Source organism: Equus przewalskii, chromosome 21 (assembly GCF_037783145.1).
Source record: "Equus przewalskii isolate Varuska chromosome 21, EquPr2, whole genome shotgun sequence".
In the NCBI taxonomy this organism is placed as follows: Eukaryota; Metazoa; Chordata; class Mammalia; order Perissodactyla; family Equidae; genus Equus; species Equus przewalskii.
Window position 1 is genome coordinate 42624569 of NC_091851.1, and position 14730 is coordinate 42639298.

The following is a 14730-nucleotide window of genomic DNA, read 5'->3' on the forward strand; positions in this document are numbered from 1 at the left end:
ATGTCCTCAGAGAAAACTTCCATGCTCCCCAGATCCTTAGTTTCCCTACACAGTCCCTCTCCATGAGAACCTATTCCCGCCATGCCACGTCTCAAGATCCACCAGCCTTGCTCATTTGTTTCTTTACTTGTCTATTTTCTCACCCACTCCCAACAGGAGACCTCTTTGGTCCTGTTCACTACATTATCTCCAATGCTCAATAGAATAGAGCTCACTAACTACAGGTTGAAATAACAGAAGAGCAAATGAAAGACTCTATAAAATATGAAGGTCATATGGTATAAACAACGTTGGATTCTGCTTAATACTAGCACTTCTGCCTTGCATTAGGAAAGTTTGCTGGATGTCTACAGGAAAGGGAGAAAGAAGGAAGGAAGGAAGAAAGCAAGGAGGGAAAGAAGGAAGGGAGTGAGGAAAAGAAGAGGAAGGAAGGAAGGAGGGGAAGAAGGGAAGAAAAGATGGAGGAAGAAAGGAAGGGAGGAAGGAAGGGAGGGGGGGAATTTGTCCCAAGATGGGCAGACGTTTCCTGCAGCAACACACTGAAACAGGTAATGATGAACTAGCTGCTGGGGCTCGTGGCAATAAGGCTTCCGCTCTCGGTGTTAATGCAGGGCAGAGACACGCTGTCAAGTGTCTGAGGGAGTGTGGAAGGTGGTAGTGGAGAATTCTCTACTGGGCAGCTCCTAAACCATAGGAAGCCAAAGCTAAGCAAGTGAGAGACATGCTTCCCCAAGAGCCTCGAGGAAAGATCTTTTAAATCAGGGAGCCAGATGGTCTGCCTTATTAAAGGGTACCTCTCAAAGACAAATCTTTTTTTTCTTTATACTCACCTTGGTGAAAGGTGAACTTCTCCTTTGGAATCAGTCTCTCTAAGGTCCCCTGTTTTCAGCCTCAGCCTCTGTTCAAAAGCAAGACATTCAACCTCTGCTGTCTTCCTGGGGTTGACGAGAAGGGAGCTGAACGTGTTCCCAGCAGTCCAAGGGCGCCACTTTTGCCTGTAAGAAGAAAGCTGCATCTCAGAGATGGGGTCCAAATCCCATTTCCATCTAAAGCTCAGCTATTGGAGAGAGCAGCTAAATGGCTGCATTTACTCTCTCAACATCTATTGCGTCCCTATAACGCCACTCTCCTATTGGGATACGTTCTGTGAAACGCCCCAGAATGGCTCCCCATCGCCCATTCTGTGAAGACAGTATGATGTAGTGAAAAAAGGGAACTACTCTGAGTCTGACCCCAAAGTAGCTGTCGGGTCTTGGACAAGTCAAATAATCTCCTTGGGGCCGTTTCTTCAACTGCATCAGATGACTTTACGTGTCTTGGGAAGAAAAAAAGATTAAAGTCATGACTCAAATTACAATTAAAGAAAGCCATGCTGATTTATAAGGGAGTTTCTGAATTATTTCAGTACCAATCTTTGCTCGTTTTTTGTCTTTTTTTCTTTGTTTTGCTCTAACTCAGTGACTCTCAAAATGCTATCCCTAGACTGGCTGTGTCAACATCATCTGGGGAACTTGCTGGAAATAAAAATTCTCAGGCCCCCTCCCAGACCTACTGAAGCAGAAACTCTGGGGATGTGACCCAAGCTTCTGTCCTTTAACAAGCCCCCAGGCAATTCTGTTGCCTGCTCATATTTAAGAATCTCTGGTCTAAGAGAATACTTTGACAGGCCCTGTAGTGCACGTATGTTTGTGGTCTTTCTTACATCTGATTACGCTCATTTCTAATTGTGGTCCCCAGGGTCCCAGGGACTCCAGCCCCCACCCATCTCTAAGGACAGAATACATGACTTTGCTAAGCCAGTCAGTGCATTTCATTCCTCTGGCTACAGCCTTATAGGGTGATGATGTGACCTTAAGCAGATCCAAACAAAGGGGGTTTCAAGACTTTTGCTGGGACAGCAACATTCCCAGTGAGGAAGCGGCTTGTGGGTAACAGCCATTTGGGGACCATAAAGAATCAGACTTAGGATGAACCAGAAACCACGGAAGGAAGATAGGAGACAGAAAGAAACTAAGGCTTTGGTGACACTGCAGGACCAAGCCTTGCTTGGCATCAATTCTACCACAGTTTCTTTCATAACAAGAGACAATAAATTAGATTTATGTTTGGCCTGTTTGAACCAGGTCTTCTACCACCTGCAACCAAGTATCCTAACTCCAACAGTCCACTCTGAGTATGAAAAGTAAGGACTCCTTGAACCCTGGTCTAGAAAAGAGGATGAAGTGAAGCACTAAGAGAGTAAGCTGCTCCCCATAAGAATAATGTGGGACTTGGAGTTGTTTCCTGGCTAAGACTAAGGAGAGGATAGGAGTAGGGGCCAGGAGGGAGGTAAGGAGATCAGGAAGAGAAGGGATATTTGAGAAGGGAAGGAGAGGTAAGTTATGACAAAATTTAGATATTTGTGGGAAATATGGCCATTAAGAAGTGGCTCTTAGTGGAGATGGACTTACACATTTTCAGTATCAGTGAAGGCATTCTTCTGAGCACTTTCCATGAATTAAGCCAATTTAACCCTCTTGACACCCTAAAGAGGCATCCAACATCAGATGGTAACACGTAGAGCTGAGATCCAAAACCAGGCAGCCTGGCTGCAGAGCCCATTCTCGTATGCATTAGGATGTGCTCGAACCTTTAGTCTGAAATTATCCTTGGGTCCACGGAATCTTCCTCCACAGTCTGCTCCACCACACATTCTGCATTTGAAAAGAAAGAAGAAAGAGCTAAGAGGAATGCGGTGGGCTCTGACATGGATATAGCCATGCAGTAAGGTGGTCCCAGGCGCCAAGGGGATGGTCCTGAGCCAGGCAAAAGCAGAGTAGCTGGTAGTAACACGACCTGCCCCAGGAGAGGACGGCGCCATAATCAACCCCTTTTCCATCCTAAAAGAAGTTCTGCCTTGAACAGGGAAGTGGGAAGAAGGGAGGAAAAGAAAAAAATGTGTGTTTACATAAGGCTTCTACTGGCTCTCAGATTCTTCAAGCCTAGGCATCTAAATTCTCCCTTTGGCAATCAATGGCCTCTATAATCTGGACAGACCTTATTTCAGAGGCCAAACTGGTAGAGAAAGATCAAATTTGTGTCACCAGTATGTTTTATTTGTCCGGCAAAATGCTAATAAAAAATTTATAATTGGTTTGTAGCATTTACAGATTGAGAGAGAACATATGAAATCCAAATTTCCAGCTTCCCTTGAAAACTCAGATCTGAAAGCACTGAGCTCGTGTTCGTACAAGGAAACAACTGCCCAGGGTTGAGTCAGGGCTGCCTGCTGTAGACAGGGCGTGCAGCCTCATAGCTCTCACCACTCTTATTGTCATACTCCCCACAGTTGTATTCACTTATGTCACCTGTCTGTCTCCTGAAGTTACCAAAATTTCATCCTCTGCCTTACTTAGTCAGAATGTTATCTCAATATGTTATTTTGCCCACGCCATCCTGACTCACACTGCAATCATTCTCTCTACCACATCTTTGTCACAATCTATCCCATAAGAAAAGAATTCAATTTCTTCCCTACCTTTTTCCTCTCCACTTCTCTGAATTTACCTGATCATTCAGGAACTAGCCTGTAACCATCATACGATGAACATCAGAGGAACTTCAGATTACTTTGGTCAAAGTTCGCCTCTCCCTTTTCTGATCAATGGAATTTGTTTTAAATTAAGAATTCTGGAATATTATGTATAATTATATACCATTTTATCTGAGCATTTCTCTTCCTTTAAAGTGAATATAATGTGGCAGAAAAGGGTCTATAAACTCCCTCACACACCAGGCCTGCTGTACCCAACTCTCTCCTAGGACATACAGGGATTGAAAAGGAATAAAACATATAAACTCTGACTTAGACCAAAGTTTCTCAACCTCAAGACTGTTGGCATTTAAGGTCAGATAATTCTTTGTCATGGGGGACTGTCCTATGCATTGAGGCTGTTCAGCAGCAACCCTGGCCTCTGCCTACTGGATGCCAGTAGCAATGCTCTCAATCTTGACCAAAAAAAATGTCTCCAGACATTGCCAAATGCTCACTGGGACACAAAACCACCCTAGATTGAGAATTATTGCCCTAAAGGAAATCAAAATCTCATTGAAGGTCAAAATGACGAAAAATTAGTTAAGAAATCATGGTGGTAGACGTTTGTTGTGTTTAGGCATCATTTCCATTCCATCTTCTTTCACTGACAACTCTCAGATTTCTTTAAGGGAGACTACCATTCTTCCTCAGGATACTTCTGTCTAGACTATTGGTCAATGTGTCTTGAAACTTCCCGCTTCCAGCTAAGGTAAAGACCCATGACCTAAATCTAGCCAATGGAACATATCCTCCTTGATATTTTTCTTGGGAGTGATGAAAAAGATTCAAGTTCATTGGAGTTCACTCACTGTAGAAGGGCAGCTGAATAAAATTGTCAAGGAGTTTCTGCAATCAACAACTTCTGGAACTTTCTAACTTCTTGGACTTTCTAAATCTAGTTACTTCAACCCTTGAGCATCCAACAATCTTTCAAATAAATTCCCTTTCTGGTTACATTAGTCAGAGTAGGTTTCTGTTGCTTGCCACCAAAAAATCATCACTAATAGAATAATTCATAGTACCTTAAAAGGACAGAAAATAAGAAAACAGAAAAGCACTAGCATAATCTAAAACTGAATATATAAATATAAATGTTTATGTGAATATATATGTATTATGATCTCGGTTAATAAATTTGACTACATATAAATATGTAAATATCTAGACACAGATATATGAAAAAGTATACTTAAATATTAATAAATAGTGGTAGTTGAGACATGACATTACAGATGATTTATATTAAGACATTTTCTATATCTTTCATTTTCTGTATTTTTCTATATATTAATTTTAATATCTTTTTGTATTTTATATATAGATACATTCATTATATTTTTCTAAAGCCCTATGTATTTTTAAAAACATCTGAAATGCCCATGGCTACATGTATGATATTATGCTATTTTGTGTTTTATCTGTCAAACATTTAGTACTCTGAACCTCTTTTGAACCAAAAATATATTTATTCTACTTATTTGAAGTCAAAATGAATAGCACTAATGGGGTTGAACAACCCTACTTTTTTCTCCACTTTTCCTTAAAACCCTTCTTACCATATGACCCAAAACACTTCAATTTTGAGGTCAGATAGTTGCTTTAATTAGTAAAGTATTTTTACAAATTACTAAGAGTTTGCTTTATAACCCTGAATAACTTGGAATATTCGATAGTCCTAATCAGTTAAGTGAAATTGGAAAAGGCCATGATAACAAAAGCAAATGGAAAAGGACCGCATTGGGAGAGAGAGATATAATTAACAAGCCCCTTTATCTAAACTTTCATTAAAGACAAACAATCAAATGTTGAGATATAAAAGGCATAGCTTTTAATTAAAGTGTAGCTTCCTTTCAAGAACCACTTCGCCTTGGGCAAACATTTGTCAACAGGCGGCCCACACCAGTGTGGCTAGTTGGTATTTTAGTACATTTTCAAATCACTCAAAATAATAAACGAATTTACGAATGCAACAACAATGTTAAACTGAGAACCATAGTATAATACCTTGTCTGTAAAAAGAAAAAATCCATCACTTTAGAGCATTAAAGGACATTTAAATATTCAGTGTTTAAGACAAATTTTTTATTTCTAGATTCACCCTCTCACAGACTCCCATGAATGCCAAGGACAGGTACTGTCTAATGCTTTTCATTATTTGCTTTTAAGAACTGGAGAGGAAATGCCTTACTCTTCTATTTTGAAGAGTTTTATAAACTTGCAAATCAGATTAAGATAGAAAAGTAAAATCTACAAATTACCCTTGTCATCTAAATGCGAGGCCAGGCTACAGAGGGAGAGGGGAAGACGGTCCCTGCATTTACTCCAACCCATCCAGAAAGAAAACATCCCTTCCAATTCTTCCATCAGCACAAACATTCAAACTCTATCCACCCTGACTTTGCTCCTTCTTGATGATGTTCCACTTGGGTCCCATGGCTGGCTTCGTTTCCTCCCGCTGTTGGCGTTTTTCCAGTAAGTCCCCCATCGGTTAGGCATTAACACTCTGCTTGCATGCAGCAGGTTCTGTCTGTGTCAGCCTTTATCACATCCTCGCATTATCTTCCCTCCCCAAACTGTGCAAGATTGTCATTCAACTGCACACCCAGAGAACACAGCAGAGCAACCCTACAATCTGTTGGGAGGCAGTAAGTACAGGGACCACTTAAGAGGACGTGGAGTTAGACAGACTGAGTTCAAATACCAACTGTGTTCCATATTAGCCGAGTGACCTTGGTGGAATTACCTATTTTCTCTGCCTTTATTCCCACCTCAGTAAAAAAGGGGATAATGATACTGCCTTTACGGGAGTATTGTAAGGATCAATCAAAGGGAGCTAATGCATATATGAAATGCTTCGCACAGTGCCTGGCACACTGTAAACACTAGCAAATGGCAGCTTTCGTTATCTCTCATTTGCATTTTTAGGCCAAATTTTATGCCTAGACAGACATTTGCTCACATGATATGATTTAAGGGTTACCAAAGGTGTGTATCGCAAAAATTCTCTAATCTATCTCAGTACCCCAGATTTCCAACATTCAAATCCCCTGAGATTTTTCCGAAGACAGAAGACTCCAATATAAATAAAAAGTGTTAACTGGGAAGAATGGCACATTCAGCCATTTTCACTCATGAACAGCAATTAGTCTATCAAATTAGCTATCCCAGTGAACTAGCAGATTCCTGTTCCAATTCAACAAACATATGCAGAACACTTACTACTGCAACAGACTGTGCTCAGAGTGAAGGAGGAAGCGGAGTTGAGGAAGAGTCGATCCCTGGCTTCAATGGGCTCACACATTAATGGCAATGACAGATATGCATGGATGTACACACAAAAATATAGGGAACACCATTGGGTGTGGAATTGTGCACACATGCTTTTATGGGAAGTGAGTTGTTATGGGCTGAATGTTTGTGTCCTCCAAAATCCATATGTGGAAATTCTAACCCCCAAAGTGATGGCAGTAAGAGGTGGGACCTTTGGGAGGTATTAGGTTATGAGGGTGGAGCCTTGCTGTGATGACTTAGTGAGAAGATGAGAAGATGGCCATCCATGAACCATGGAGTGGGTTCTTACCAGACACCAAATCTACCAGCTCCTTGGTCTTGGACGTCTCAGCCTCCAGAACTGTGAGAAATACATGTTTGTTGTTTAGGCACCCAGTCGATGCTACATTTGTTACATTAGCCTGAAGGGACTAAGATAGAGTATAAATCCTTTTCTACAAGAAGAAACTATGTTTGAGCTGTAGTACTCATTCATTCATTCACTCATCCATCCATCCATTCATCCAACAAGTATTTAATAAATGCCAACTAGAGGGGAAGCATGTGTTAGGCACGGAGTTCATTAAAATGGTGTATCCTCATCTCACTGTTAACAGTTTTCTCACATGTTTATTCCTAGCTGCAAGGGAATCTGGAAAGGTAATTTTTTTTTTCTGGACACACTGCTACCCTAAACAAACTCATTCTGTTAGTAAGGAAAACAGAGAGCATGCATATTGAATAGGAAACTAGCAGTAGCCATAGCAAACCCCTACTGTACCCTGGGGGGTGAGGAATCGGGACTCAGACCATCTCTTAACTCTTGTCTTTTAACCTATGATTGATGCGTGTCTTAAAAATATCTGATCCTAAACATTTGTTCTAGAATCACCATGACTAAACTTGCCTGGATTTGAATACTTAAGAGGTTTCCGAATTTTTCATCTGTACTTGCTTTCCTGAGAACTTAGTTTTCTGCTTTTTAATGACAGAAATAAACGTTTATCTTCCTTTGACTGTTTTCTTTCCATCTACACCCATACAAAGTTCTCAGAAATAATCAAATACAAATAGCTCTTCAGATCTTCTAGTACCGTCCTTCAAAGCCCTCAGACAGCACTTCTGGAAAAGAAAGAAATACCAATGTTCTCCCTTGGATCTGAGAGTCACCCAATACTGGGTAGACCTTTGGAATTTCTGCTCAGTATTTATAAGTTATTCAAATGCCAAGAATGAATTTCTGAAGCAGAGAAAGTTTTATTGTGTTTTTAATAAACAAAGAATGTATTCCATCTGTCTGCAAGAGGTACTTTCAGCCACATATTTTTTTCCTCTTAGAAGGGCAGAATATGCAAAAAAAAAAAAAATAGTGCCTTTATAAAAAAGACCCCAGAGAGCTCCCTCACCACTTCGCCATGTGAGGACCCAGCAAGAAGATGGCCATCTACGAACCAAGAAGTAGGCTCTCACCAGATACCAAATCTGCTGCACCTTGACCTTGGGCTTCCCAGTCTCCAGAGCTGTGAGAAGCGAATGTTTGTTGTTTAAGCCCATAGTCTGTGGTGTCCTGTTACAGCAGCGCAAACAGACTGAGATAAAGGGGGAGAGGCAGAAGTGAGAGGCACAGCAAAATCAGGCCATGCAGTTGGTTTCTGGACACTGAGTGCCGCAGGTGGTGAAGAGTGGCAGAACGTGCCACCCCAAAATGTGCCACTTTGGCATAAGGATTATTTCGAACTAAAGGCACTTAAAAAACACAGCAGGTGTAAGAAAGATGCTCAGAATCACCACTACCACCACCACCTCCCGGAAAGCAGAAGATAAAACCTCCATGTGGAAGATGTCTTCCCTGTACCAGGAGGAAAGTAACATTCCCATCAATACGGATGGGTAGTTGAGGTCAGGAACAATCTGTACAAACTGACCTGGTTAAACTAACCCTTATCTTCGTGGTTACTTTTCCACCATTAACTGCTCCAGCCCAAGGCCCTTTGTTTTGTGGTGTTTTCATAATTTACTGCTTTGTTCAACTCAGTATGTAAGTGTTCAACTCTAACTGCTTCTTCGAGTCTTCATTCCCTTATGAGAGCTCCTGTGTCATGTAAAACTTCTATTAAATTTGTATGCTTTTCTCCTATTAATCTATCCCATGTCACCTTAATTCTCAGGCCCAGCTGAAAACCCTGCAGTGGCTACAGCAGCTCTGAGCTCTGACATGTCCCCCTCCACTGCAGAGTGGCCCCTCATGTTTCTAGAAATGCCATGCTGCTCCAGCTGGTGATAATGCTGGTGCTGTTCCAATGTACCAGCACCAAGAATTCTCCAGGGTCCCTGTACGTTCCATTCTCAACTCTCCATTCAAAGCAGAGCAGGCTTCATCTGATTAGGCTAGCCAGCACCACGGCTCTGCAGTCCAGCTGTACCAGCGAACAGAAAAGCCGAAATCTGGCAACTGAAGTGTTCAAACATGTGAAGAGAGTCCAGAGAGTGGGCAGTTAGATTGGGGGAAAAAAAAGGACTGTCCACCCAGGAGAGAAAATACATTGAAACATGAGCAGCTTGTTTCCATGTGGTCATTTATTTGGTGAACTGTGTTCTCCAAACTTTTCTGCATTTTCTAAATTGCCTACAATGAACATGTATTATAATTACAGTTTTTGCAAAACGTTATTTAAAAAAGACTTCAAATGTCCCTCACAAACCTAATGATAATTATTTCCACCTATTTAATGCTTTATTCTTTTGGTAGTAATGAAACATTGTTTACAGTTTTATTTTTCATCAGGATATTAAAATATTTTTCCTGCTCATAAATTCATTCAAATGTGTCAAGGAAAATTCCCTCAAGAAGAGGCCATGCAGAGCAGAGCTCAACATATTAGAAAATATTACCGGTTTCTCTTCGACAAGCTTCCTAAAAGGAAATGAATGATGCCACTTCTTACAGTAATGGTATTTGTACAGTAAGGGGCAAGGCTTGCAGGTAGAGGCACCATCCATAACTGTCTCTCTAGCACCTGTACCTTAGAAGAGCGAGGGCCATCAGGATAAAATGTGGCACGCAGCCCATGTAAATCACCTGAGGGGAGCGAAAACCCAGGAGACACTTGCATTTGCTTTGCTGGTGGTGCGCTCCCCACATCAGCCCAGAACTCATTATGGTCTTGTTTACACAGCCACAGATATTTTATTCAATGTGCATGGCAATATCTTATTATGTCTTTAACGAAGGAGGAAGCATTCGTTAAAATACAAACAAGTCCTGTTTGCATTTCATTGAGAAGGATAACTATTTGCAAGCAAAACAAAGACCAGGTCCTTTGGTAAGAACCACACTTCTGTGGAGATTTGGACAGAGAAATCTGAGCGTGTAATGAGAGGCAGTGCTGGAGCTGGGAAAGTCATAGGTGAGGCAAGCTGCATTTATCTTGAGTTGTTGCCTTGGTCTTCCTGTACAACCTCAGTGTATTGTTCTGCCCTTGTCATGTTCCTTTTCATGTGTAGACTCTTGGAAGCAGCCTTAACCTTATTATATTCATTATTAGTTACTAGCTGTGGATAATTCCATTCCTCGGTCCATCTGCCCTTGCTTAGGAAGTGTGACATCATTAGTATGTCTGTTTACTTGCCACGTTTGATAGTTGGCACAAATAAGCAATTCTATCTGGCCAGCATGGGGACAGTCACTGCCAGCGTCCGATGCTTCATCTTTCCTGGTGTTCATTAGCCCACACACTGATGTCACACCCTCTCTGACAGGGAATGTGAGCACAGACTCTGGAGCCAGAACACCTGGCTTCAGATCACACGTCCATGACTCATTAGCTAGGCGACCTTGAGCAAATCACTTCACTTTCCTGAGTCTGAGATACAAATCTGCAAATTGGGGATAATAAAATCAACCTCTCTCAAAAGATTGTCACTAGTATTATTTGAGGTAATAATTTTTAGGCAGCTTATAAGTGATACATATATATGTGTGTGTATATATATAAGATAATTTTTATACTTTACAGAGAATATCTGCTCTAAATTCAGTGGATTTATTTCTTCTTCAAGAATCAAGTTCTAAAGCCTTACCTAGTCATAATTACTCTTGAAAAATCCCTTGGGTCTCCCATGGAGGACAGAATTTTAACATCTCTTAAGTCTGAACTGGCTTGTTTCTCCCCAGGGGTAAACTAGATCACTGTTTCATTGGCTGACCACTAAACGTAGTGGCTGAGTCACAGATATTAGCTGCACATTCAGAGTGACGAGATATTTGTGTTCTGTGAGGCCTGGGAAATCCGAGAATTCCAAGGAAAGCAGCCTCATTCAAGTAACCCATGTTGTTATCCGACAGCCAGCACATCCTAAAATTCTCTCTGCTTCCCTCCCACCTCCCTCCCTAGGTGTAAGTTTTAATTGAATGAGTAGAGCATAGTTTACATAAATTACACTAATATAAAGAATAAACAAGAAATGTGTTTAACCATAGCGATGGTCTTAGGTTGTGTGTTTATCACGTTCTGGTTTGAACTCTTGTTTTAGGAATGTCGCCTGCATATGTGAGGTCCTGGGCCAGTCCTTCTCAAACGTCAGCGTGGATCCAGTCACCTGAAGAGCATCTTTCAAACGCAGATTCAAGGCCCACACCCCTTGAGAGTAGGGTCACCACACCTGGGGTTGGCCTTGGGACATGATACAGATGAAAAGACTGGCTCAGAATCACCCAGTTCTTAGAGACCCCACTGCGGTCTAGTCCTCCTATCGGACAAATCCAAGGGAGAGATCTCTTGCTGAAATTAGCAACAATTGCATTAAAACTGGAGAGGCTTCAGTGGAAACAAATGAATACAGCAAATATAGAAGGTTAAACAAGTGTCAGTTACCACATTTGCTAATAGCGGCTTCCATTGTCCAGCAATAGTCCAAACTCCAGGTCTTAATTCCTGACATGCATGTTTTAGTATTTAACATTCTGGCACTTGAAAGTTAAAAAAAGGATAATTTTTTTTTCTTCCAACTAAGACAAGACCAAGAGAAAACATTGCATTTACTAATTCAAGACAAAGATCTCAACATGAAAAGAATTCTTAAAAAGAGAGCAAACAATGCATGAGGTGGCCTGGACAGAATCCTGGAACAGGAAAAAGACAATAGTGGAAAAACTGGTAAAATGCAAACAAAGTGAGAAACTTAGTCAACGGTAATGTACCAATGTTGATTTCTGAGTTTGACAAATGTCCCGTGGTCGTGTGACATGACAACATTAGAGGAAACTGGGTGAGGGGCATCCAGGGACTCTATTATCTTTGCAAATTTTCTATAAACCTAAACTTACTTAAAATTAAGAGCCTATTTTTAAAAACAGCCGTAAAGCCTAATATTTATGAGTGCGAGTTTTAAGTCAGCTCTATCTCAGTTTGGATCTCGGACCTCTATCACAGGCCGGCTCAGCCCTCGTTGGTGATGTGACCATGAGCAAGTTACTCCACTTATCAGGGCCTCAAGTTCTTCATCTGTTAAGTAAGGATAATACTGTGCCCGCCCTCCTAAGATTGTTGTGAAGATTAAAAGACATCAAGTGTTTAGAAGTGTGCCTGGGACATAATAAGGACTAGTTGAGTGTTGCCTGTTATTATGCTCAGAAACTTAGCCTCCGTTTCTCTCTGTGCAAAATGGAGATGATAATAACACCAACTCACAAACTTGCCGGGACAATTGAACAAAAAGAAACAAGTAAACACTCAGCACAGTCTGTACATAGAGCATTTTAAATAGAATTTGGCACAGACTAAGCACTCAACAAGTGATATCTGTAATTATTACCATTAATACTAATAAAAACTAGTGGGTGGCCTGCCCCAGTTCTGGCTTCAAAGCAACAAGGAGTTCAGACTTGACCTCATTAGCTCCTCCCCAGCCACTGCTTGGTATGCATATCTAAAAATGAAAAGACACTGACACCTTGGCGCCTTTATAACCCTATTCTTTTCCTTTTCCCAGAAAGTAAGAAGCAACCTTGTTTCAGGGATCTGGTTGCAAATGATTGAAAACACGATCCACACTGACCGAAGGAAAGGGGTGGTCATTGTCTTAGGGAACATCCAGGGAAGGCGGACTCCAGGGACTCAAAGGATGCCGCCAGGATCCAGCTCTCTCCACTCCTTGGCTGTGCTCTCCTCCAGGTTCACCTCATTCTCAAGTGTCACTTGGTGAAAAACACCTGCCAAGAGCCTTAGGTACTACATCCTCAGTGGTCCAAATCCACAAGGAAAGAGAGCCTCTTCTCCCTGAAATGTGAACCGAAGTCCAGAGCCAGCCTCTCAAAGACCCAGTAAGAGTCATGTCCATCCCAGACCAATCACAGTGGTCAGGGGGATGAGATTCGCTCATCAGCTTAGCTTTGACCCACCTGCCCATCCCAGGTACTGGAGGTGGAGTCAGTCTCACTCAAACCAAATGGATTGAGAATAGTGAGGGGTGTTGCCCCAAAAGAAATTTCAGACACTGTTGCTAAATGCAAAGGTAATGGATGCTGTATGGCTATAAAACAGCATATGTTCGCTATAATCATGTGGATTTTATAATTGATGATCACAGTTGGCTGAACAGATGTAGAAACTTCAGGAAGAGAAAAGTCAGACACCCTGCTTCCCTTCCTCTCCAACTGAGCTGCCGACTCCAGTTGCCTTGGGAGTCAGCCCTGCACATGCACAGACCTCCCCAGCCCTTTGGGGCATGCAACTTTGACTCAATTCAACATATATTTACCAAGCACTTATTACAAGCCAGGCACTGTGCAAGGTCCTTGATGCTAAATTATTTACACTTTATTAAAAGAAACAATATATTCCATGGGGAACCCCTAAATTTTTTAAATTTTATTGAGGATCATTTTCATACTATAAAATTCACCTGTTTTAACTGTACAACCCAATAATTTTTAGCAGATTTACAGAGTTGTGCAACCATCACCAGAACCTAGCTTAAATCATTCCTTTCACCCAAAAAGACCACTCATGCCTATTAAGTTAATCCACATTCACACCCCTGGCCTCAAGCAACCACTAGCCGATCTACTTTCTGTCTTTACGGATTTGCCTTTTCTGGACATTTCATATAGATGGAATCATACAATATATGATCTTTTGTGTCTAGTCTCTTTCATTTAACATATGTTTTTGAGGTTCATCCTTAAAAATGTTCTATATATTTCACGTTCATGGGTCGGAAGAATAAACATAGTTAAAATGTCCATACTACCTAAAGCAATCCACAGATTCAATGCAATTCCAATCAAAATGCCAATGACATTCTTCACAGAAATAGAACAATGAATCCAAAAATTTATATGGAACAACAAAAGACCCTGAATAGCCAAAGCGATCCTGAGGAAAAAGAACAAAGCTGCAGCATCACAATCCCTGACTTCAAAACATACTACAAAGCTATAGTAATCAAAACAGGATGGTACTGGAAAAGAAACAGATGAATAGATCAATGGATCAGAATTGAAAGCCCAGAAATAAAACTACACATCTATGGACAGGTGATCTTTGATGATGGACCCAAGAACATACAATGGTGAAAGGAAAGTCTCTTCAATAAATGGTGTGGAGAAAACTGGACAGCTACATGCAAAAGAATGAAAGTAGACTATTATCTTGCAGCATACACAAAAATTAACTCTAAATGGATTAAAGATTTGAATGTAAGACCTGAAACCATAAAACTCCTAGAAAAATATATAGGCAGTACACTCCTTGACACTGGTCTTAGCCACATTTTTTCGAACACTATGTGTACTCAGACAAGGGAAACAAAAGAAAAAGTTAACAAATGGGACTACATCAGACTAAAAAGTTCTGCAAAGCAAAGGAAACCATAAACAAAATGGA